This window comes from Pinus tabuliformis, chromosome 2_2 (assembly GCF_031772625.1).
Source record: "Pinus tabuliformis cultivar Carrire ecotype Pingquan chromosome 2_2, CPIR1, whole genome shotgun sequence".
Lineage (NCBI taxonomy): Eukaryota > Viridiplantae > Streptophyta > Pinopsida > Pinales > Pinaceae > Pinus > Pinus tabuliformis.
This window is the reverse complement of record NC_142300.1, coordinates 9,334,500-9,354,171: the sequence shown is the minus strand read 5'-3', so window position 1 is coordinate 9,354,171 and position 19,672 is coordinate 9,334,500. Positions and strand designations below refer to the sequence as shown.

The window sequence follows — 19,672 nt, the reverse complement described above, 5'->3', positions numbered from 1 at the left end:
AAAAATGGAGATAGGTGGAGTACAAGTGATTTGCATGTCTTGCAATGTTTGCATCATCCAAAGGAGTTGTGTGCAACAAGATGCAGCAGCTACATATTCTGCTTCAGCTGTAGATAATGCAATTGAACTCTGTTTCTTGCTGAACCAAGATACTAATCTAGGACCCATGAAGAATGCACCACCACTAGTGCTTTTTCTGTCATCCACACTCCCTGCCCAATCTGCATCTATATATGCATGAAGTGTGAGATATGTACCTTTAGGATACCATAAGCCATAGTTTTGAGTTCCTTGAAGATACTTGAAAATTCTCTTAACTGCCTGAAGATGAGTTTCTTTTGGATTTGTCTGAAACCTTCCAACTATTCCCACTGCATGCATAATGTCTGGTCAGGTACCTGTTAGATAGAGCAGACTACCAATCATGGATCTATAGGTTGGTTGATGCACTGCTGTTGATTCATCATTTTCACTGAGGCTGCATCCTGTTACCATAGGGGTACATACAGGTTTCGAATCCTCCATCCCATATTTCTTCAAGATCTGCTTGAGATACTTGGTTTGTGATAGAAAAATACCGTCTTTGTTTTGTTGGACTTGTAAACCAAGAAAATATGTGAGCTCACCAAGCATGGACATTTCAAATTCTTTTTGCATCACCAAGGAAAAGTTTCAACTCATGTCTTCTTCATTGCTACCAAAGATGATATCATCAACATATACAACAAGTATTAGCAACTTATCATTGTCAATTTTTATATATAAATTGCTATCTGTTGATCCTTTTGTAAAACCTTGTTGATGGAGGTACTTATCCAACCGATAATACCAAGCCCTTGGAGCCTGTTTAAGGCCATAGAGAGCCTTTTTGAGTCTACATACAAGTTTTGGATCATTTCCAAGGATAAACCCATCTGGTTGCTCAATATACACTTCTTCATCCAAGTCTCCATTTAGAAAAGCAGACTTCACGTCCATTTGAAATACTTTGAACTTCTGAAAGCTAGAAAGTGCAAGGAACATTCTTATGGCCTCAAGTCTAGCAACTGGTGCAAAAGTTTCTTCAAAGTCTATGCCTTCTTGTTGAGCATACCCTTTACAAACAAGTCTTGCCTTGTTTCTAATAGCATCTCCATTTTCATTCAGTTTGTTTTTGAATATCCATTTTGTGCCTATTACATTTTTATCGTTTAGTCTAGGAACCAGCTCCCAAGTGTTATTTTTTTCAATCTGCTCCAGTTCTTCATTCATGGCCTTTACCAAACATTCATCTTTGCATGCTTCACTTACATTTTGTGGTTCAGTGGAGGAGAGCAATGCTAGGTAGCTTAAAGCTTCTGAAATAGTTCTTCTTGTTTGTACACCTGCCTCTTTCTACCCCAAAATTTGAGTTTCTGTATGATTTTTCTGAACGTACCTAGATGGAGTCTTTTCTTCTATCCTTATCTGTTCTTCTGGTGCCTCATGCGTTTCTTCTTCATCATCAGTTTGATTTGTTGTTGAAGGATAGTCCTCATCATCTTTGAAATCTTTAGATTTTACTTGCCTAGGAATGTTTCCTTCTTCATCAACCACTACATCAATACTTTCAACAATTTTTCCAAGTCTTTTATTGTAACACTTATATGCTTTGTTGTGGGGAGAGTAACCAAGAAGAATGCCTTCATCTGCTCTAGGTTCAAGCTTACCAAGGTTTTCATCAGTGTTTTTGATGTAACATTTGCTTCCAAAAATTTTGAATTATTTTACTGTGGGAGTCTTACCATACCAAAGTTCATGAGGAGTTTGAGTGTTGTTTACCCAGACGTTTGTCTTGTTGAGAATAGTAACTGCAAAAAATGCGGCTTCACCCCAGAAGGTTGCAGGAGTTCCAGATTCATCAAGCATAGCACGAGCCATTTGTTGAACCGTTCTGTTCATCCTTTCCACTACTCCATTTTGCTGAGGAGTCCTTTCTGTAGAGAATTGCCTTCTAATTCCATGTTCTTCACAAAAATCGAAAAATTCATCCGAGGTAAATGCCCCACCTCTATCGGACCTGAGGCATTTGATTCTGCGATCTGATTCGTTTTCAACCAAGGCTTTGAATGCTTTGAACTTTTCAAAAGCTTCGTCTTTATGCTTCATAAGTCCTATCCAACACATCCTAGAAAAGTCGTCAATGAACAATATAAAGTATTCTTCTCCTCGAGGTGACCTTTTCTTAGATGGACCACATACATCAGTATGGACAAGTTCAAGTGGCCTACTAGCTGATCCTTCCTTCTCAGGGAAATTAGTTCTGGTTTGCTTCCCAAACTGACATGATTTGCATATTGTATTGTCTGGAATTCTGATGTCAGGGAGATCACGAACCGCCTGATATTTGCATGCTTTCCTTATTTGAGAGAAGCTTAGATGCCCCAATCTTCTGTGCCATAGCCAGTGTTCATCATTCTTGCTTAGATAGCATTGTTGTTGTCCTCCCTTGAGTATGTATAAATTATTTGGTGTTCTTATGCCTTTGATCACTGTTTCTCTTGTATCAAGCTCACGAACAATACATCCATTTGATCGAAATATTACCTCATTTCATTGATCACACTTTTGAATGACACTTAATAGATTATGCTTTAAGCCATCAACATGCATAACATTCCCAGCTTTGACCTTTTCTTTCAAAAGAACAGAACCTTTACCTTTTATGAATGCAAGAGTGTCATTTCCAAATGAGACATTCTTTTCCTTTTCTAAAGCACTATATGATTGGAGTTTTCCTTTATCACCTATCATATGTTTCGAGAATCCACTGTCGATGTACCCATGGTTTTCCTGCCCTTCTGCATATAAGGTTATACCACATCTTTTTGGTTGCGGTTCTTTCTTCCTCCATGTTTTGGGGCTCAATGAAGCTTGCTCTTTCTGAGTTGTTTGCCGAAACCTATTCCTGCATTCAGAAACTTTATGACCAAAGTTGTTACAAATAGAACATTCTATTTCATTTTCAAGAGCAGAAAAGTTATTGTAGGTTCTTTTCACGATTCCAGTCACACTCCTTTGATTTCGTGCTTCTCTGGTCATGATGGTCTTGTAGGCAACACATTGAGCTGCTTTATGTCCAAAGTTATGACAAGAGAAACATTGGCCATTGAAGAAATTCCTGCGATCATCAAACCTTCCGTCTAGGCGATTGTAATAGCCATTCGTTCTTGAGGCAAATTGAGAATGATTTACCTGCGGTTGGTTGTAGCTTCTGTTCATCCTTGAAGTAGATTGCCCTCGATTTACTTGGTGATCTCTGTTCATTCTTGAAGTAAATTGTCCCTGATTTACCTGATGATCTTCATTGTGCCTTTGCTGTCGATTGTCAACCTGTTCACTTCTCCTTGCTGCTTCAAGATAACTTTTGGAGGTAGATGGCTTCTGTGCTTGAGATGTTTCTTCAGTATACCCAAGACCAGTCTTGATTAGAGGAGAACATTGCACTTTGATAATCTCATCTAAAGTTTCAGATCCTTTAGCAAATCTAAGATTAAGAGCTTTTGTTTTCTCAATGTCCTTTCTAAGTCCCACAATTTCACATTCTAACTTTTCATTGTGTTTTTCCCTTTCAGCAAGTTGGAATGTCAGAGTATCTATAATCATATTCTTTTCTTCTAAACAAATTTTGATTTTAGAAATTTCTTCATAAAGACCTTCCTCATCTATAGCATCCAAGAAATCATCATCTTCAAAAGCCATCAAAAGTCTATAATCATTACCTTGTTCATCTTCATCACTATTTGAAAATCCATCACTGTCTTCATGTGTGTAGTAGCTCTTCTTACTTACATTATGTTTTCTATTCCATCTAACTGGTTCCTTACCTTTGTCAATCTTATCTTTATGAGGACACTTAGCAGCATAGTGACCGACTCTTCCACAAGCAAAACATTTGAAAGGTAGCTTACCTCTGAATCTTCCAGAACCCCGTTGAAGGTTCTTGACAAAATTTGATTCTTCATCTTCTTCTGACATATGTCTTGAGTCATTGTAATCTCCTTTTCCTAAGACTTTGAATGCGACTTCTCTCTTGTCTGATGGTCCCCCTTTTCTCATTTCGTAAGTGGTTAGGATTCCGTGTAGTTGTGACATGGTAATGCTCTGTAGATTCTATTTTTCTTCTATGGCAGAAACTTTTGATTCAAACTTAGAAGACAAAGATCTTAGAACATTTTCAACCAAAACAACTTCTTTTATTTCCTCACCCAAATTTTTCATACAATTAACAATCTCATCTATACATAGGAAATAGTTAGCCACACTTTCATCATTATGCATTCTAAGATTTTCATATTGAATTTTGAGAGTTTGTAGTTTTGCTCGTTTTACCTGATCATCTCCTTCATAGCTTAGAACGATCTTGTCCCATATTTCTTTTGCGGTTTTGAACTGCATAACCTTGACGAATTCTGATTGAGATAGACTCCCTAATAGATTATTGACAGCCTTTGCATTTGTTTCATACTGCTTCTTACCAGCCGTATCTATAGGAGTTGCTGATGGAAATATGTATCTTGTTTCCACGATATCCCAAACTTCTATACCAAGATATTGAAGATATGTTGTGATTCTTACCTTCCAATAGACGAAGTTGCTCCCATCAAAAATTGGTGGCCTGATCAATGCTTCTTTCTTGTAGTTGCTCATGATGATAGATCTTCCTTCAAGCGATCAAGCTTCTTCTGAAGGACCTGCTCTGATACCAATTGTTGAAAATAATACTAAGAGGGGGGTGAATCAATATTATTAAATCAATTATTTTTCATTTCACAATCAGATTTGTATATGCTACTTCAGCTATGGGAAACTGCGTATATACGCTATTGTGTCTAAAGAAACCAGCGTATATCAGAAAACTTAAGATTCATTAATTGTTGATCTTTAATTAGTGCATAAAGTCTTCATTAATCATAAGAATAGTAAATAGGAGCAGTAAAATAGAACATATCATCACACACATGGACACACAGAAATAAGGTGGAAACCCAATGTGGGTGAAAACCACCTGTTGCAATTCATCTCTATCTTCTTTTAATTAGAAACTCTTTTTACAATGATTTTGTACTGGTGCAGTCTTATACTAGTACACAGGCTGCTACCTGCAGAAGGCTACAACCTTCTCTCGTTCTCCAGCTTCTCTTGGAAGGGAGCTACAACCCCCTTAGCTCTTGTACTAGCTGAGGTACTAGTACGTAGGTGCTGACCTACAGAAGGCTACAACCTTCTCTTTTCTTCCAGGGACCACGTTTCATAAATTTTCAGACTGGATCCATGAATAACATCAATCAAACATCAAATATATCTGCATCAACCAATCTCCTTTGCACCAAACAAACTGAATCAAATAGTCACTTCTCTGAATGCTGTACCCAGAAAACAATAACAATAACCAGACACCAATTCTGAACCCAGAACACTGCAGCAATAAAGAAAAGTAGCTAAAACATATTTCAAGAGACGTACGCTACTTCAATATGCAGAAACCTGCGTGCATACGCTTCTGTATTAAGGCCAACCAGTGTATACACTGTTTTGATTTACTGAACCAGCGTGTATACGCGCCTCTGATGTGTCGAACCTGCGTACAGATCTATAAAAGATAATTCACTCTTTCAAATATTCAGACATCAGTTATACCTAGATTATCAGATTTATAGACCAAGTCATGCGCCAAATATAACATATAAAAGTCACACAAAGATACTATTATTCAAGACTTGAGTTTTGATCCATCAATAGAACTTATCCGTCTTCTTGTGCTCAGGTTCCTCCTTGATTCAGATTCAGCTATGCACCATAAACCAATCACCAGTATTCCAGATCTTACTCTTCATAAGATATTCAATCCTTAAGTCAATCCATTTGCCAAATGATCTCCTCCTTTTTATAGTCTTAGGCCTTACTCAAACCATGGTCCAAAACCATAGAGAACCAATACTAGGGACCCAAAACCTCGGTTCAATACTTCGGATGCAATACCAAGCTCCAAAACCATAGGTCCAAATACCATGGTCCTAAAAATAAGCTTTCCCACATGTACGCACTTTTCCGTGCATGAAAGTGCATGCATACGCATACGTGACTTTTGATCGACAATCCCAAGTGTATATGCGACTTCGTCAAAGGAAACCTGCGTATACCTCTTTTTATTTCATTCTGAGAACCTGAACAGTGATTTGCCATATGAGTGAGTTTCCATCAAGGACAACACCTGTGTCATAGAGCCAAACCTGTGGCATAATGCCAACAACCCCAATTTAAATCCTCAACATATATCACATTCTACTGACTGTAGGCACTCTGAAAATGTGAGACAACAACTTTACAAATATCTATTTGCATCAAACACGAATTCCCGTCGTCATCTTGAATCCTCGAGATAGTATTAATTTTACATCTGTGATTGGAAAATCTGTGGAAGAATTTTGTGTTTCAGTCCCCCTCCCAAATCCAAATGGACCTACTCTTGAGGCGCCAAGTGGATTCAAAAATAGATAGTATGTGCTTCCTCTTTAGCTCCAGTTCTTTAATATGGCAACGTGTAGCATCCGGGAGATCATGTGAAGCCATCTGGGAGCCAATGGAATCCAATTCTCTGATGATGTCTTGTAATTCCTTGTTTAGAGCATATTTCTTCCTCTTCTGCCATGCTATTACCTCCCCGCGGAGTAAACCAAGCTTATCCAACAAATGTTCCATGTGAGATAGACGTCGATCCACATCTCGTGCCCAAACAGAGTGCACAAGATCATTAAAGTCTGGGTCTTCCAACCACACCCGGTTGAATTTAAAAGGAATATCCTTCCTGAACTCCCCCCGTCTCCATTGTAACAAAATGGGCTGATGATCAGAGATATAACTATTGATCACCACTGGTTGCACATTACCTAGGCACTTCACAACCTATTCATGCATAATGAATCGGTCCAGTCTCTTCGTAATGTGTGTCGTCCCCACCTGGCCATTATCCCAAGTAAGAACCACTTTTGGTGGGAAAATATCCACAAAATTGGACTCCATAATAATATCTCTGATTAGTTCCGCCATTGGGTTCGTTTTCCTGAAGCGTCCCCATACCTCATCCAGGCCAATCGTGCAGTTCATGTCCCCCACAATGATGAGAGACACCATCTCAAAGATCCCATATGAGATCAGTTTGTCCCAAAAAACAGGTTTATTTTTGTATGGAGCATACATGTTGAGGATATGCTTGTGGCTGAAGAGACCTCTAATATAACCATCAAGAAGGATACTGACAATACATGAGAAAGCCCTGACCCTGACCCATCGAGGGTCCCATAGAGCCACCAGACCACCCGATAAACCAGTAACATCGGTGGCAGCTATATGCCACGCCAGAAACATTTTTCTGAAATATTTTATTATAGTGGGAACCGAGTGTATGGTCTCCTGCAAGAGAATGATATATGGACTGAACGAAGTAAAGAGTTGTTTGAGAGCCAGGTATTTCGGGTCGGCCCCTAGTCCCCTAATATTAAGGGATAGTATAAAAGTCATGAGAAACCCTGAGCAGGCTTCTGTGCTCCAAGGGCCCGAGAGGAATTAGCAACAGCAATAGGAACCTCAACAAGAGTCTGATCATTTGGGGAAGTGAAAGGGTTTGGTCGGACGTGTCTGCAGAAATGTCGATTGTCCCGATTATGCTTTTGTTGGATAGTGATATTCCCCGTGGAGGTAGGACTGATATGAGGGGATGATGAACCAGATGGTTTATGAATGGTAAGGGTTCAGAGGTCGAGGGTCTTCCTTTGGAGAAGAAAATCTAGCTTGTTACCCACAAAATTTATAGGTGAAGCAAGATGCGAATTAGGTGGAGTAAGGCTTTTCCTACAACCCTGGGTGGGTAGTGTGTAATGGGAACGGGATGGAGCAGGTGCGTAAATGATGTGTGAAGTAGAAGGTACATCATGTGACGTTGACACAATAGGAGAATTATTGCAGAGAAAAGAGTTCCCAAGAGGTGAGGAGGGAATATTTAGGGAGGGAGATTTATCCTTTGAATGAACAGGCCTGTAAGATGACAATGGGGATGAGGGAATAGTAATGGGAGAGGATCCATTATGCAAAGACCAGAAAGCAGAGGGGTGAAAAGTGAAAGGATCATGTGAAGTACCTGGAGAATGTCGAGAAACGAAGCCATGTTGCATCATCCCACTCTTGGAACCATGTACGTGATCATCAACCAGGGACGACCCAGATGAACTAAAACAATTCCACGCTTGTGTCGTGTGCCTACCACCTCGAAAACGATGGCACTGAGCTAGAAAGTGACAAGTACGATGACAATATGAGCATCGAAAAGGCACCCCCAAAAATCCAAACGTTGGGTTAAATTTGTATCCCCCTAATGCAGAGAAATATGATCAGGGAAACCACCTCTATATTATTTTTCAATTAGGATCCAGGTGACCCTCTTGTCCTGAGCCCCCAAACACCTTGGATCCACGTAAACAAACTTGCCAATCACATTACCAATATCCATGAAAACTTTCTTAGTCTAGAGCTCAATAGGCAGCTCCGACAATTTGACCTAGATAAGTTTATTCTGAGGAGTATCTTTCAGTGGGTTAAACCCAATATACCAGGCATGGAGCGCAAGAAAACTTTTGTCCTTAATCCATGGGATAGCCTTTATTTTCATGAGGTCCTCCTGACTGAGGAAATGAAAACTGTACCACCCCCGAAGTAGTCGAACCACTGTTGGCATATAACCAAGCAAGGATTTCCATTTAGAATCCACCCAGGAACGCATCTTAGCATCACTAAAGTCCACAAAGTGCCACTTACTGACGAACACACGCTTCTATAAACTGGATATATGATCAACCGGCACTATGGAATTGAAAACCAAAGAAGGTGGCAGGGATGAGATTTTAATAGAACGATGGCCACGCCTGGATCGTCGTCCAAAGTCCCCGTGGTGGTTGACATGTTAATCAAGGGACGCATGCACACCACCTGTCACCTGAACATCATCACGATTGGAATGTCAAGTAGGCACATTCTGTGTACCACCCCAACGACCCATACGAGAAGAAAGACATAAATTGGACTCGGCCACCACGGTGGCACGAATAAATGCCTCTTTTGCGGACATGTCAGAGTCCAACACATCCATACCTCCAGTGAAATAAAGGAGACCGACCAAATACGTGTAGAGATGTGATGCAGGACAATCTAGATAAGAAAGGTGGTAGTAAGGTTGAAAATCCTTAATGAAAAGCGCTCAGAGAATGTCCGCCAAACTCCTAGGGATCAGGAAAAGTACATACCTCCAAGGAGGACAGATGACGAAGAATAATACCCACATCCTGCAGATAGTATAGTACCGCCGTCGGTGCATAATCCAAAACCGGATATAGAATAACAATGAATTATATAATATGAACCCCGATTTGGGCTCAAGTAAGTGAAGTCCACGTCACGTGATCTATCGGATCGGAGACCATGCAAGTAATGGCCAGTAGAAAGATTTCCCCATCAAAGTGCAGAATTCACCCACCTCCTGAGAAATTTTGAAACATACTGGAAATGTAAAAAACCGACGCCAAAAATACCAGAACTCCAAAGCCAGAACCAATGCGATTCAGAATATGAGAAAACAGGTAGCAATCGGGCTAGTGACATAGAAGCATAAAAGAATTATAGATCATCAAAACAACAACAACAACAAAATTCCATACAAGTCCACCACCGATTGCAAAAGTAGAATCCAAAATATTTGCAAGGGCGGGAAATGATAAACGAGTTTATCCACCTATTCATGAGAGAATGGAAACTAATAGGATACAGACATGAATCTTCCCCAAAATTATATGAAAGATAAAATAGATTTGTAATCTTTGTCCCGATAGACATTAGGCCCCTTAGTCATATGAAGAAAATGGGTCATATAGATACAGAGAAGTATGTAGCATGCAATAGCAATAATCAACAAAATGTGTATGAGTTTCGTTAAGAAAAGTCCAAAGATAGACATATTATCCCTCCCAGGTCAATATAACCCACTGAAACTAGCCATATGAACCCCAAACATGAAAGAGCGAGTCCACAAACACAAAACAGTAGAAAAACCAAATATTAACATTGCCAATGTCAAAAGCCCAGAGCTCTAAAGCAGTAGCATATAAGCAGGACGGTGACTTCACCTAGAAAACTCCAGCGATAATAATATGAACCTATACAATAGCTCGAGGGGCCACCAGTAATTTAATTCAGCCCAAATTAAACTTCCAACCATTGAAATTTTGCAATCAATTATTCTTTGGCAATCAATTATCCGGGCATCACATTGAAATTTGGTAATCAATTATCCCTTCATGGCATTGAATACGCTATACGATCTGAGACTACAGAAATAGGAAAACCATGGAACAGAAATCCGCTTAATTGCAACAATGACAATGACATTCTCTGGTTCAACACGGTGACCTCAGCGCTTTCTCATTAAGAATGTTGTTATCTACTTCTGCAATTCAAGCTCAACGTCTCACGTCGAAGCTCTTCCGTCGCCTTCATCTAGCGGGTGTCGTTGTAGATTTTAATAACCCACTACAACTACACACGTATTACTATTACAAATATTACTATCACAAAGATAACTATGAGGAAGTTTAAAAGAATGGTTGGATGAAATTATAGTTTGCTGGTGTATTTTTACTATATAGTTGGTCCTTTAATTTATATAAGGAAAAAGGTACAAAGAGAGGCCGATAGGATTATTAATTTGGAATTGTAAAACTGCGAAATTTCATATACCACAATACAAGTAAAACTGAAACCAATCTTGTAGAGTGAAATCCCATCATATTACAAAATGAAATCTCATTATATAGGATTTATTAGGGTCATTACAGAGAAAATTAGCATAAGTGGAGAGCTGATTCAGAAGGTATGACATGGACTCTGTAGAGTGAATCCCCTAATCTTGGAGAGTGAATCCCATCATATTACAGAATGAAATAGAAGTCTAAAGGATTTATCAGAGACATTACAAAGAACGCTATCACAGTGGAGAGCTGCTTCACAAGGCATGACATGGATTCTGCTTATTCACCACAGAAACTCTTGTTGAAGATGAGAAGCAGCACAAAAGTAAGTCATTCCACAACTACTACAAACTTACAACAATATTAACATCCTGCAAATATTCTCATCTATGAGGAGCTTTGGGGGCCTATAGATTACAAGAGAATAGCAGAAATTCTTCACTAAACATGTTAGTAGCGTACTGATCATCTTGGCGGTTGGAGACAGAACTGGTGTTGAAGCTCTCTTTCCTCACAAACCCAGCATGGGCTTTCTTGTCATAATTCTGAGTACAAAATTTGACTGTCATTTTTTGCATCTTTCTATTTATATACATTGTTTGAACTCCTGTACAAAATTTCCCACATAAGAGAAACAAAAGATATTACAATCATATTGTAAGAGAAACAAAAGATATTACAATCATATTGTAAGAGAAATGATCTGGCTACTAACAAATGAAAACCAACATGAAATGATGATTCAAGCACTACAAAGCTAAATCCAAGTTTTCAAAATACATTCTGTATTAACTACATGTGGGCATCAGACTGTCCTTGTACAATGAGTTGAGCTATTTGGCTAGCAAGAAATGAAAATAATTCAAAACAAAGATGTTATTACTAATCAAGTTTGACACAAGAATAGATATGCATATTAAGGGACACAGCCACCTTTAAAGGAAAAGAAACAAATAATACTAAGATCCCCAGATATATATATATAACAATAGTGTGGAGTTATTTCAACGAGGCTTGTCAAGGTAATCCCAGCTATTGTGGATCATGAGGCATTACTTTAAGAGACAATTACGAGATCAGTTTGAAAGCAGAGCTGTAGGAGATGGATCAAACAACAGAGAAGAGCTTTATGCTTTTTGGTAGATTCTGAAAATAGCAATAGAGAAAGGTTTAAATTGTCTACAGATGATAAGAGATTCCAAACACATTGCAGAGAGGTCAAATGGAAATTTCAATTAGGAAAATTTGCAGCTGGCCCATCATTGGACAGAATCAGAGAAGCAAGGAAAAATTCCATGTCATTATCTTTTCAGCATGTCTGCAAGGGATAAATATGAAGGCTGATATATTGTCCAAGTAAGCACTGAGGATGCAGAATAGATGGATGGCGATGATTGAATACCCCATCTAGACCTTCTCATTCAATCTATTTCTAATCAAGCTATTATAGTAATGACCTTTTGGATGGCTGTTTTGGAAGCAGTGTGTTGTAAAATTTCCATGTTTAAGAAACTGATCGTAAGTAGATTTCTTTGGTGTCTTGAAAAACCTGGAGGATTGCATTAGGTGAAGGTTTTTGAAATTTCTCAAGAGTTCATGTATGGCACAACACACACACATATATATGAGAGCATTGGATTTATCAGAGGGTTGGTGGATGGGAGATTGCTGAAGAAGCTGTGGTCTCTGTTCTTAAAGTAGTCTTAAGCATGGAATACAATTCAATTTATTTTTTCTGGCTGACTACGGACCCTAAAGAGAGGGGAATTAGTTTAAAAATGTTTTGCCTGCTGGAAACCACATTGAGCTAGCACAGAATCCAAATACCAATTAACTCATAAAGTCACATTTAACTTCAGATACAAGGCATCACACTAGATATATGGAAGCTTATGTAACAGAAACTACACATAATGATTTGATCTTAGAGAAAAGCACAACTCAGCAAAACATAGTATGTAATTGTACCTCAGCCAAGGAATTGTGCAGATTGAGCTCCTCCTTAGTCGCTTTTCGTAGCTCACTGATTGATGATTTATCATCATCATCATCATCTGCGCAATCCTCTGCCATCTTGTACCTATATGCAACCCATGAAAGCTTCCATTTAGACAGACATTTATATTCAATACAAATCTATGGGTTGGTGTATAAAGAAAGAAAAGTCAACAACCAGAGTCGTGTTTCTTGTATTTCTTTACATTCATCAATTTGTGAATATAACTATTAATGGCTGATAACAAGTTCAAAACACAAAGATGTACAGCACATGACATGTGCAACAACACCCTCAGTGAGAATTCCTATGGCTAAATACCAACTGTGTTTGCAATTGTAGCAAATGACAAGCCATTTGATTAAAGACTGCCCTCTTGAATATCTTGCACTGTAGAGGAAACAAAAAAACCCAGCCTGTGTCATCTTCGTCAAGTATATTTGAGGCCCAGGACCTCACACAAACATCTATGTTTAACGCAGAATACTAATGTAAGATTTGGTAATAATAAAAAATGTCAACAATCAGACTTGTGATTCTCTTATTTCTTTATTATATATTCATCTATTCGAGAAAACACAGAGATACAGAGCGTGAGATGTGCAATAAAACCCTAATAGGGAATGGAGATGGCTAAATACCGGGTGTGTTTGCAATGTACATAAACTCCCAAGAACAAACATCTAAACATCTTCAAGAACAAACTTCATTAATTCTGAAATAAATATAGACCCAATTTAACAATAGTATATAACAATTTGTTTTGAACAACACCAATTGGTATTGAGGCACCATTAATCTCCCATTCTCTGCTATTAGATCATATTTGAAGAGCATGATCGTGAGGAAGAATCATACAAAATGCACATAAATTGTAGCTTCTGCAAGAGGTATTGACCAGGCAATTTCTTTGTAGCATACAGCTTACAAAATAATGTTACAGGAAATCACCTTGTTGAGATTCAAGCCTGAATCTGCTTAAAATTGAACAATCTGGTTCTAGTCTTTCACTGGCAAGAGACCTCATTAGATCCATAGCTAATAGCAGCAAGGCTCAAATCCGACATGTTGGTTGCCCATCTTTTAGGTCCTCCTGCTGGGCCTTCAATGTTGTAAGCATAAGAAGCCACAGTTGAACCTTCACAATCCTGCACCCTATCCATTCTCATGGCCCTCTGCAACACTATGAGACTCGAACATGTAGAAAAGCTATTCCCCTCAAATGTATCAGCCTGCAGGCATACTTCATAATCAATTGCAGATTGAATGAGATAGGGATACTTTGAGTAGATATCCAGCACACCCAGTTTCTTCTTTTCGTAAGATCACTCCATCCCTCCAACAGCACCCTATCCTCTAAAAGATCGTCGGCAACAGCCAGATAAACAACAGAGGGCTTCTCCAGTCCAGGAATGTGAGCAACCCTCTTCATTATTTCCTCCTTACTACTGCAAATTTTCAAGTCCTTGCCATTTCTAGCTCTGGACCTCATCTAAAGCTTCTTGCAATGAATCATCCAGTCTTTCTCAATTCTCATATGAACCGCCACATATTTGGGTTGAAATATGAATGGGTTCATTCTGATTTTATTCTGATCAATTCCAGTTCAAGAGCTTAAGCTCATTAGCTTGGATACAACTCTGGAGACTTCGGCGAACAAATTATCAACAAGAACCAGGCATTCAAAGACTCTGGCATAATCAAGAACAGGCCAATGGTCGTGCCAAAGAAAAGGGTGTTTACCCTCCAATTTAATAACAGTATGTCGATCGCTTTTAGGGGTATTGCATTGTTCTAGCTGTGCCATATCCCTTTCCACTGTCCACCGTCACCCACTCCCCTTAGCCACAACGAAAACATCGGAAAAATTACGGGAATTCATGCTGCTTATGCGAACGAAGCCGTTGCAGAGGGAATTGAAATGATGGAGCGAGAAGAGGCGATCGACCAGGTGTCAGCATGAGAATCAAGCCTAAACAAATACTAAGCAAATTGGGTCATCTACAATTGATTATGAAGTATGCCCGCAGGCTGATACATTTGAGGGGAATAGCTTTTCTACATTTTCGAGTCTCATAGTGTTGTTTTTAAATTAGAAAAATAATATGGAAATTGGAAAAATGGTAAAAGAATGCATTTATACATATATATATTTCATATATCATATGTATTCCGCCCATAATAGAAATGAACACCATGACGAGTTCCGCCCATAACTGAAGGATGAAATAATCACAAATATTCAAACTGAGAGTATGAAATAATCACAAATTCTGAATTGCATGTTATAATGGGAGACCCTCAAATCAATGAAACACCAATTTCATTAAGACAACGATATGTCATCGTAGCGTAAGCGAGTAGCATAAGTGAGGATCTTTATTATCTTCACGAGTAAGACACTTTATTGACAACCCGCGGTAACACGGGTGGGCAACTTTTTCCAGATTCGGATTGAGAATATTCATCTCATCTGTATACACACTTCATACATAAATAAGTTTTAGTTTCATATATCCATCACTATTCCTTTACAGACAAATCGTCCACATTTAAGCAGTGGTAAAAGCTAAGTGTGGTCTACGGATATAAATTGAGAATCTTGCTTAGTTGGGAACATTGGCGATTTTCTCTGGTAAGTTAAATTTCGCACGCCACAAAAGAGTTAGAAAATATTCAATAAACATGCAACATGTTATTCTGAAGATATCTTACTGACAAATGAAAGTTACACACATGCATATCTCTTTAGAATTTAAACGATCGTAGAAGTTGCTACAAGTGATGCAGATTTGCAAATCATAGAAAATAGATACATATCCTTACTCTTTGAAAGCAGAGCATGTCCTCCAACGTGAATTTCTCTCGACCCTGTGGTACCACAGACCTCTTTGAGAAAAACCCACGTTTTCCCAGACTGCATTTGCTTTTGCATGGATCTAATGAACCCTTCAACCTAACATAGCAAAACACACAAACCAGGGATCCAAGTCACCTAAACTGCTAAATTCAAATTGCAATGAATCTCAACAGATACAAAATAAGGAAATGCTTGGAACATCAACAAAAATACTGAGGTCATTCAACAAAAATATTTAATATTATGCATCACCTTGTTCATTGAATATAACAAAATAATCTCTCCCAGCTATTGTTTAAAATTCTTCGACTACTTTGCAAAATAAATTCTTTTCGGAACATCAGAATATGATAATACCTGGAATCTTTCCAAAAGAGGGATTGCCCTAGCCAACTCCGGCATCAATGTCATGGACAATGTCCTTGGTGTTCTATTTCAATAAAATAAACAATCAGGGGCAATGAAATATTATTGTGCTTCCTCTTCGTTGCAAAATAGTTAATTGTTTCGCACACACATATATAAACTGTTTTCTCTTTACATTTTTGACATAAGATGATTATGTAAAAAGATACATATCATTTACAAAACTGGGGAATTTATTATTCACAATATGTGATTTGATAAACTTATACTTAGTTCACTCATAGAAGGGAGGAATATGAATGCAATTAGTTGAGGTTCACTACTGCCAAACTGTCCATCTTCTTCAAGTCCAAAGTCAGTTGTGCCTTTAGTCTATTTCGTTGCTATTTTGTGTTTTCTCTGGAAATGAAAACCCCTGATAGGTTGCTTGACCCTTGTGATCACACGAAGATTCTTAAGTGAAGTTTATATGGCAACATTTCTTTTATTTTCCTCTTTCTTACCAGGATAATAACTTGTTTAAGAAGCAGAAAAGAAAAAGCCACGAAGCACTGTTAGGCACAAATCATGTTAAGCTTAGGGTTATTGTCATGGTTTTATAGAAGCTTCAGACTGCATAACTAATGTGAATATAATCCAAATATGGATTGTGCAATCAATCAATATAAATGGCTACAACTACCTGACTATGAAAACCTTAGATACCAGTTTGCTTGCTCTGCTCTGACTCATTCATTTTATAAAACATGGTAAATATGTTATTTACAGGGGGAACAATCTAGTCCAAACTGTGCAGGTGAGCAAAATATTGATGTATTTTTGGTCATTCTGTAATATAAAACGCAGTTTTCGCAAATGATCAAAACAATCAAAAACCAATTCCAAAACTGCATACATCTTTAAATGGCAATGATGGCTAAGGACCACTGCATGCATGGTAAAAAGTCAACAAGGATCAAACTAATAACTGTCAGCCTCTGGTTGGTTAATATATGCAGGTTCACAAAATTGGTGCCACAATATGCTTGACTATTTATAGAATTTTCACAAACCAAACCCTTAACAAGTGAAACCAAACACTAACTCCACAAATTTCAGTAGGCATATTTCCAATTACCATTTGAAGCATTATTAAGAAAAAATTGCACAACTCGATCATAGCTTGAAGAAAAGTAGCTAGACTCGACTCTGCAAATGGTTTGGCAAGGTCAGAATTGAGAATGAGAAATTATAGAAACTAAAACAAATACAAAAAAAATTTCACCCAAAGATAAAATACTGATCTTTTTCCAAAACAAACTCTATCAGTCAAAGGCATCATAGCAAGATTCGAATCCAAACACGACCCAATACGGACAAAATATGTAACAAAAAAATCTTATACAATCCCCAATATGGAAGTATAGATACGAAAAATATGAATTTTGTTCCAAATTTTGGAGGAATTTCAAACTCAGGAACAGAGTAAATAAGAAAAATAATTCGTTTCTTGAAAATTTCACTATTTATTTTATATTTAAAGATCTTTTTAAAGTTTTTTTGCCTTAATATTTTCAGGGTTTTCATGGTTTTGTGGGGTTTATAGGTCAATCTGGGTATCAAAGACATGAAGTATATTAGCAAGGGCAATAAAAAACTGCTTTGATCATACCATGTTCGTACTATAGAAAATTCACCAAATTTTGTAAGACTGCCGAATTTCCATTCAACAAACGACAATACAATCAAATCTTGCTACTTTGGTCGAAAACTATGTCCATCAGACTGTGATCTAGTGATTAACAACACTAAATACCCAGGTTCAAACTCTAGTGGCCATAGCGCCCTAAGCTTGGCCCATGAACCAAATCTGGCTTGGCTGATAAAACGGGCTGAGTTAACTTGGTGACGAGTCAACAACACCACCAGGGGTCTCATTCGTCGAATTAGATTATTCTAATTAAAGAACAAGTAAGCATTACAAAAAAATTATTAATAATGAACGAACAACTAAACATTGAACAGAGGATCAGTCTAGAAGGATTTTTCACCATAAATATATACAAAATAGATTAACATATCTTCTGATAGTGAAGGAGATATCAGCATAGCGTTTACCTCTGATAATGAAGGAGATATCAACATAGCGTTTACCTGTAACAACGTAAACTATCAGGATAGCCTGTACTTGTAACAATGAAGACGAGGGTTCTCAAGCTCTCCGCCCATAATAACCCTCCGCCCATAACAGAAATGAAGCCCATGTTCCGCCCGTCACTGAAGGATGAAGGCCAGGCATACTTCATAATCAATTGCAGATTGAATGAGATAGGGATACTTTGAGTAGATATCCAGCACACCCAGTTTCTTCTTTTCGTAAGGGGCTAAGAAGTCACTCCATCCCTCTAACAGCACCATGTCCTCTAAAAGATCGTCGGCAACAGCCAGATAAACAACAGATGGCTTCTCCAGTCCAGGAATGTGAGCGACCCTCTTCATTATTTCCTCCTTACTACTGCAAATTTTCAAGTCCTTGCCATTTCTAGCTCTAGACCTCATCTCAAGCTTCTTGCAATGGATCATCCAGTCTTTCTCAATTCTCATATGAACCGCCACATATTTGGGTTGAAATATGAATGGGCTCATTCTGATTTTATTCTGATCAATTCCAGTTCGAGAGCTTAAGCTCTTTACTTGGATACAGAACTCTGGAGACTTCGGCAGACAAATTATCAACAAGAACGAGGCATTCAAAGACTCTGGCATAATAAAAACAGGCCAATGCAATTGAAGCGAGCACAGAAGGTTGCGAGCTTTGAAAGCGCACAGCTAAGTTAAAACAGGAGGGTGAATTCAACAACTACTGGATCAACAATAACGAATCGAATTCAACGACATCTCAATTGAAGCCGAGCACAGAAGGTTGCGAGCTTTGAAAGCGCACAGCTAAGTTAAAACAGGAGGGTGGTTTCAATAACTACTGGATCAATAATAATAGGTGGTTCCTTTTCCACTGTCCACCGCCGCCCACTCCCCTTAGCCACAACGAAAACATCGGAAAAATTACGGGAATTCATGCTGCTTATGCGAACGAAGCCGTTGCAGAGGGAACTGAAACGATGGAGCGAGAAGAGGCGATCGACCAGGTCTCAGCATGAGAATCAAGCTTGAACCAATATTAAGCAAATTGCCCAGCCCGCCAGGTGTCAACGTGAGAATCAAAAGGACGACGAAAGTCCCTTTCAAAGGAAAGGCCTATCGGCCTAATTATCTTCAATAAAATGAATATTTTAACCAATTTTTACTTCTAATATTTATGTGTGTTTATTTTAACACATTCATATTGTTATTTATATGGTCATTTATGATGCAAAAGAAAGAAATATTTTTTCACATTAACAAACTACTTTGTTGAAAGTAAGCGGTATATGCAATTTGGGATGGGTGGAATAATAATTTAAAAATTAGTAATTAGTAATTAAGGAATTAATTATGAGATAATATTAATTAATAAACTAGAGTAGTCATATAAATAAAAAAAGTTTCCAAATACTAATATACATAGATTCACAATAAACATTAGAATATCTATTTCATAATACATCTCACATAGTTAAAAGTAAAAAAATCATTAAAAACTAACTAAATTATTATTATTAT

At 38.0% G+C, this 19,672-nt stretch overlaps 2 pseudogenes; both read right to left on the bottom strand.

Moving 5' to 3' along the window:
- Positions 1–11,156: 11,156 nt before the first annotated feature.
- LOC149191287 (O-fucosyltransferase 23 pseudogene) lies at positions 11,157–14,761 on the bottom strand (annotated as a pseudogene).
- A 3,525-nt stretch (positions 14,762–18,286) lies between these two features.
- Positions 18,287–18,778, bottom strand: LOC149191286 (O-fucosyltransferase 23 pseudogene; annotated as a pseudogene).
- Between the last annotated feature and the right edge of the window lie 894 nt (positions 18,779–19,672).